General features: G+C 38.3%; 1 protein-coding gene across 1 annotated transcript in view; it reads right to left on the minus strand.

The window, feature by feature from the left end:
• LOC135214367 (protein unzipped-like) overlaps positions 1-7500 on the minus strand; it is a 58385-nt gene that overhangs the window by 49583 nt on the left and 1302 nt on the right. The gene's annotated exons all lie outside the window — the stretch shown is intronic.

Below are 7500 nucleotides of genomic sequence, written 5' to 3' on the forward strand. Positions count from 1 at the left end.
AGTCAGTCCCAAGTCTGGATTGGAGGTGTTGTAAACTGTTTTAAATTGACATAAACAGTCGTATAAAAGCGAACATCCTTTTAAAAAAGGGAATATTATATAAATAATCTCACTTCTCACATGTTTCCATTATCGTATTGTTCTATATTATATATTTACGCTTGAGTCAGTCCCAAGTCTGGATTGGAGGTGTAGAAAATTAGTCTTATAAAAACAAATATCCTTTTAAAAAAAAGGAATATTATATAAAATATCTTGCCACTCACAACATGATTCCATAGACTCATGTGAGAACAGTCTTAGCCCTTGAATATTGGTCTAGATTTATGTGTGTGTGTGTGTGTGTGTGTGTGTGTGTGTGTGTGTGAGTATGTGCGTGTGTTACGTAGTTGTACATCGGTTGATACGACCGCGCATGTGTATCAACACTCCATGGTTTAACAGAACAAGGGTCGTCCCCGCTTACCATATTTTCTTTTCCTATTTTATGTTCCGAATTCACACGCCCAGACATGGCAGTTGCTATAAAGTAGGCCTAGTAGGTCTGGCTCAGCAACAGGAAAGATGGCCAGAATGTTATCTGAAGAAGCAGGCCGTAGGCCAGGGCCTTGTTACGGACTTAAGCTGGAGACATGAACTATGTATACACAGAAGGGGTATTCCATTTCAAGATGTCTGTGGGATATTTCCTGTGTTCGTAGGCCAAATGTGGTCGTGTAGCGTCATTTAGTATACGTGTCACCGACGCTGCCATCTTGTGGTTGCTCCCGGAACTGTTGGACTTTAAGATGCGAACCTATATGCTTTGTAATGTTCACCAGTGCCGGATTTGTGGGATTAAGTGTGTGTGTGTGTGTGTGTGTTTATCATTCCTGTATCAAAGGTTTCTAAGCCTGTATCTGTAACATGAAACTCTCAGACTTTTAAATAAAAGACAGGCTCATATGAACAGCCTAATTTTGCACTTAAGTGTTGATTCACATCATTTTCCTACAGCAATAAAATCAGTATAAAAATAGCAGCAGTTGTTACTATCAATCATCTTTGTTGTAACTTAGAAAGTGATAACAGACAAAAGTTTTGTCTTACTGATGATATTATTATTATTGTCATTATTACTATTATTATGCTCACTCCTACATATTATTTTCCCATTTTACGAACCGTCATATAATGTCTGTAGTGTTGCCATTTTCCATTTACGTTTTCCTTTTTATCTTTACTTTTATCTTCACCTTTTTTTCCGCATTCATTTGCAGAGGGTGGGCCAGGAGTTCCTGAGTCTAGGTTTACGAAATCGGGGAAGTCTTAAAGATGACAATACAATCTGATGAACTGGAGGAAACTCCTTCGGCCACTTTTTGGCAAATGTCAGCAGAAGTTGGGATGACTAACTTAGTACTAGAGGTTCAAGAAATGAGTGGTTGGGTCACTGCGGATATTTTGGGTATGTGTGTGTGTGTGTGTGTGTGGGTGGGTATTTAGGTGTATTTGAAAGAAAGAGAGAGAGAGAGAGTACAGAGTTATTCACATTATAATGCATAAACAGCCAACCACAGTAAATGCCTGACGTGAGTGTACGTAAGTCTATACATCTCCCACACACATATTCTCATAAAATACCGCGAACGACTAGTCTCTCTCTCTCTCTCTCTCTCTCTCTCTCTCTCTCTCTCTCTCTCTCTCTCTCTCTCTCTCTGTTACACAGGGGTATATTCATTAATTCAGGATGGGTACCACTAAAACCAGCCCAGCATTTAAAAGGTGCCTTGACATACCGAGAATTCAAGCGAAGGAAGAGCCTCGAAGTGGTTTAGTGACAGAGGTAATCAGCGAGATCGTATATCTAGAAAGACCAGACTTGCAATATAAAATAAGTAAAACAGATGATGATGGTGAGGACAGAGTATAGGCCTATGCATGTATGGAGCGACGCTAATTGCTGAATGGATGAATGAGGAGGTTGAATCTTTCAAATATTCAGGAACCATGATACACTGTCTCTTTAGTAACTACTGGTTTTATTTCTTAGCTCGTCTCCGTTCCAGCCACGATCAGTAAAATGCTAGGCAGTGCACCTATCCAAAAGTTTATTCTCCATTCGTGACATTTTTTTTTTTTTTCAGCCCTTCCTGTTACATCAGTCACGCTTTAAAATTGAAAAATTAAAGAGGAAATGTCTGTAGCTAACATATACAGTTCCCACGACCTTCGATTTGAACCAGTATGAACCCTGGTTGCCCGATGCGCGATAAAGAATTTAGTACCACAGATCAGCTCACAGGCACAGGAGTCTCCCTTTGGAGATACCCAGCATACTAAAGATAACGCCGTGCCCTGCTGCAGCTACTCCAATGCCCCAAATGCCCCCCCCCCACAAGAAGTGTCTGGAACACGAACCATCACTCAAAAAGGCATTCAGAGTGCCCATGTGCTCACAGCGTGTTCTACTTGATAAAAAATGGACGAGTGAGCAGAGTTAGACTTTATGTCACAGACTTTTGAACAGTTGTAGGTTGTAAACAGACTTACGTAAACAGATAAACAAAAAATGTGCGTAGACATAGACTTCTTTGTGCTCTTGTTGGTTACATATTCAAATGCAAAGAGTAACAGATAGATTGACCTAAAAGGGTTTGCAGAAATGGAGCGCAGATATCAGCTGCCCTTGTAAGCGCCGTTTCTTGCTCTCTTCTCACGTAAACAAACTACTATATAACATAGTCTGATTGCAAAGATTATAGATCAATAAACAATTAAGTTGATCAACAACATGAACAGCTTTCATAGGCCCTTTCCGGCTATATTTTCAACTACGCACTAAAAAATGTTCATAAGCAGTTGTGTTCACTTCTAATTATGTATTTTGGTACACCTTGAATAATTACTTATAAAGTTAAATAACGTTTGCTAGGTACACCACTTGTATTATCATTATCATTATCACTATAAACGCAAGTACCTCTTAAACAAGTGTTGCCAACAGCGAAGACCCTTCGTACTTATATATACCATCTTATTATTACTACTCGAGGTTCTAATAATTTGAAATTAAGCCTAGTCCCATGACGATTTATGCCATCATGTGAACTACTTCTCTCTCTCTCTCTCTCTCTCTCTCTCTCTCTCTCTCTGTTGTGTATGTGTGTGTGTGAGAATGAGTGAGTGAGTGTGTGTGCGTGTGTATGTGTGTGTACACTGTGGGAGGCTGGACAAAAGTGTTAAAATCCGTGAGCTGGCTTGCGTCTGACCGACACACATACTAGACTCAATGGCCGGCCGTGCTTGCATAATACCGTTCCTGGAGGAACGTTGGATAGGCCTATGGCCAGGGGGGGTGTGTTGAAAGGATCCTTTAAAGGTTTCACAAAAGGATCTGCTGTGCCCTTTCCTCTTCTCCCGGGCATCCCATTAGAATCGGGTCGTCGGAGGCAGTTACAAAAGGATCTGACCCCACAGTATAACCCTTGGAGAGAGAGAGAGGAGAGAGAGAGAGAGAGAGCGGAATGGGTGACTCAACTACCTCCCCGGTAGTAGTACACCACACAGTTGCTAACTCTCTCTCTCTCTCTCTCTCACACACACACACACAACGCGGTACTTCAAAAATAGGACTTTTTCCCTTCTTACCCATCAGATTCTTCTCACTTATAGGCCTACGGCCCATTCAATTCCGGGACATAATCCTTAAGTATATTTTAGTTTTACCAGACCACTGAGCTGATTAACAGCTCTCCTAGGGCTGGCCCTACAGCTTATTGTGGGATCCGAACCACACTATATCGAGAAATGAACTTCTATCACCAGAACTAAATTTCTCTGATTCCGCGTTGACCGAGTCGAGAATCGAACCTAGGATCACCGAATTGGCAGCCCAGCTCGAAAACCACTCGGCCAGCGAGGAACTACAATGGGACATAATCCTTAAAATATATATATATTGTTACGTGATTGCCTCTTATAAAAACTATTTTCTCTCGCCCTTATAAAACTTGAAATTAACTGTAAAATTCAAAATTGATGGATGATGGTTATATAGATAAAACTAATTTGAAAGGCTAGTACAGAATACACACATACACACACACACACACACACACACACATATATATATTATTATATATATATATATATAGTATAATTTTTTTAAACATAAAACTGGAAGTTTATAATTTTAAATAAATGTTTATTCTTAAAACTAGTTGTGTCTGCCACGTAACTCAGAGTTTTTTTTTTAAATTAAAAAACTAGTTTTTCATAGCACGTTTTCATTAAAGCTCACAGTACTATGTAATTTACTCTCTAATTAAAAAAAACATTATTTCTCGTTTTCTAGGCATTTGAAGTATATGAACTCAAAGATAAATCCTTCCGTGTAATTAAAAATATTTAGTGTTTTTTCTTCAAACATTATAGCAATAAACGTTTTGAGTCTTTTTTATATATATATAACTACGTAGCCGTGGGTAAGAACATATAATATTCATTAAGAGTATTATTTTAATCCTCTTTACCATTTTTTTACTGTAGTCAAAATATTATTAATATTATTATTATTCGATGTAAGTCTGTTATTATTATTATCATTAATATTTTAAAAATAAGGCCACTTAAGCAATACGCTTACAAAGCAAAAGTTAAATGCAATATATATATATATATATATATATATATATATATATATTCTTAAAAGTGATTCCTTACATCTGTAAATTGTTGGTACATATTATAGTTCTTTTTGAGGGGGGGGGGGGAGCGGGAAAAAAAAAGGCTGGCTCTGGATTTAGGCCAGCTTGTAATCTAGGTCATATATATGCAGACTGTGTTTGTGTTTGTGGGAGGGGGTGAGGGGGGACGGAAAAGGAAGGGGTGAAAAATATTTATGGACCATGTTGTTCAAAGGGCGATTTCGGGAAGGGGGGGTGGGGGTGGGGTGAGGGGAGATGGAGGTGGGCTTATGAATTACTCTCTCTCTCTCTCTCTCTCTCTCTCTCTCTCATGCTTCAAAAATCAAACCCAGGCAGACGCCAATTTCGGCAGTTGCCAGTTTGTATAATATCGTAATTACCAATTATTTTCTTTTTTCTCTTTTTCCGTCCGTTTCCCAACAGCAGTTTACCAAACCGCTGCTCCAATCATTTCGATGTACCGGATGCAAAACTCGACTCTATTAAACACCCGGATCAAAACTGACCGATTTTTTATACTAAAAAAAAAAATTATATATTATCTGCTTGAGCGTTGGCAGTACATGGACAGTTGCCAGGAACCTCCACATGAGGCGTTTATAAAATTGATACTAGGCTGACCGTATCCTCTCGTTCATGGAGGTAAATGTATCCATGTGCAGTATTTATTATATTATATAATTCCATTTCCCCGTCGAATAACTTCTCTCTCGCTCGTACGGAAACATGCTACGATGTATATGACACAATATCCATCAACTTGATAAGCATACTATGTGTACCACTTCATTTTATAGTATATTTACGTCTCAAGGACGTCCGTGCATAGGCCGTTACGAAATTCCGTGTGATTCGTCATGCCTAGCGTTAACACTTTATGGAATTCAATTTTAGAATGTTCCTGCCAGCTTGTGCAAAAAAAAAAATAATAAGAAAAAAAAAACTAACCCGACCGCTAAAATATTTCAGAAATTATATAATATTTAAATGCCCGTCACTGGAATGTCAGCGCGTTCACAAGAGTATCGGGTTCAACGGAAAACCTCGCGTTCCCTCCAGTCATGTTTTATTATCATAGGCTGTGCCAATTCGGAATAACTAAAAAACGCATGAATCTGTCGGAATAGTAATCTCCTCTCTCTTTTGCAGTTTTTTGTTTTGTATCTCAAAGCAAAGTTTTTTACGTTTTTTTTGTTTTTTTTATATTTTTTTTTTATTTTTATTTATTTATTTATTTTTAGAGCTGTGTATGTCACAACCACTACCTTGTCAGTGGTAACCATATTCTTTTTCATTTGTACAGTGTATAATACACACACACACACACACACACACACACACACACACACACATATATATATATATATATATATATATATATATATATATATATATATATATATATATATATATATAACAAATATAAAAAGCAACGCATTTGTTGATTACCATGAGATATGTAAAGTTACTCAAACATAATGTTATATATATATATATATCTATATATATATATATATATATATATATAATTTATATATATATATATTATATATATATACTATATATAAATAATTACAAAAACTATAAAAAGCAACACATTTGCTGATCACCATGAGATATGAAATGTTCCCCAGACATAATATATACAACAACATAGCTCAATTTAAATCCTTCTGGCTTCTAGATTCTTTCTATGCTTCCGTTTTCCCCGACTTGCTATAACCTACCTCTACCTAAGAGGTCTTTTAACTGTTTCTTGTGTGTTTTCTGGTCTGGGCTACTCACGCGGCCTTCGGAATGCCGTAAGCTGGCCTTCAAAAGAATATAATAAGTAAATAAAAGCAGATTCGCATATTCAGATATTGCCATTTGCGGGGTTCTTGTTTTTTCAAGGACAAACCTTCAACATATCCCGTTGTTAGACTGAGTTAACACGTCTCCATGCAGTAGGCTGTTTAATCTCTCTCTCTCTCTCTCTCTCTCTCTCTCTCTCTCTCTCTCATTCACGACTCTGCAATTAAAGTATGACTGAGGCATCTCCCTGAAGTTGGCTCCAGGCACCTTTGAACTCTGGACACAGCGCTGCCCTAAGATGGAAGACTGCAGTATCTGCAGAAATACAAAAACTGACAAAAATGGTGTTAAAAGACACTACAGTTTTCTACTGCTGATTTAGCAGATACTGCAAATGGGAACCGCCTAATTACTCGTGGAAAGCTTTGGAGAACCGTTCAGAGACTGCAGTGACTAGTGTATTAGTGTTTCACGACCCCCAGTAGGTGGCATATCTCAATTTCGAAGATTTTGCAGACACTGCAGTCTGCCATTTGAAGCTAGAGCAGCCTGAAGTTGAAGACCAGTTGCAGCTGAATGTACAGCCTAATGTGCGTTTAGAAAAGAGTCTTCAGAGTTCTTGGACAGCTCTAAATCTGGCGCCCAGATAGCTTAAAATGTAACTGAAATAGCTAGGAATCAGGGTCAAGTTGATAATTACTAGTTAAAGCAGTCTTCAGGTCTTTCAAAGGGGACTTGAGTTGCTTGAATTTTTTTTAGAATAATAACTTTGATGCTTTCACCCACGAAACAGCAGCTCTAACACCACTAAGTCTGATCAAGGGGGCAGTAGCCGATCGTGTGCGTCTCAGAAATCAATCAGTGTCCGCCACGCATTGAAAGAGACAGAGAGAGAGAGAGAGAGAGAGAGAGAGAGAGAGAGACTCTTCATTCAAGTCAAGTGACGTGCCCGGACCAAAAAACTGGTCCCAGGGAACTCTAGGTATTGAGGCCCTAAGGCTCCTTTGCAGGCCTCGTG

The sequence above is a fragment of the Macrobrachium nipponense genome, chromosome 45 (assembly GCF_015104395.2).
Source record: "Macrobrachium nipponense isolate FS-2020 chromosome 45, ASM1510439v2, whole genome shotgun sequence".
NCBI lineage: Eukaryota > Metazoa > Arthropoda > Malacostraca > Decapoda > Palaemonidae > Macrobrachium > Macrobrachium nipponense.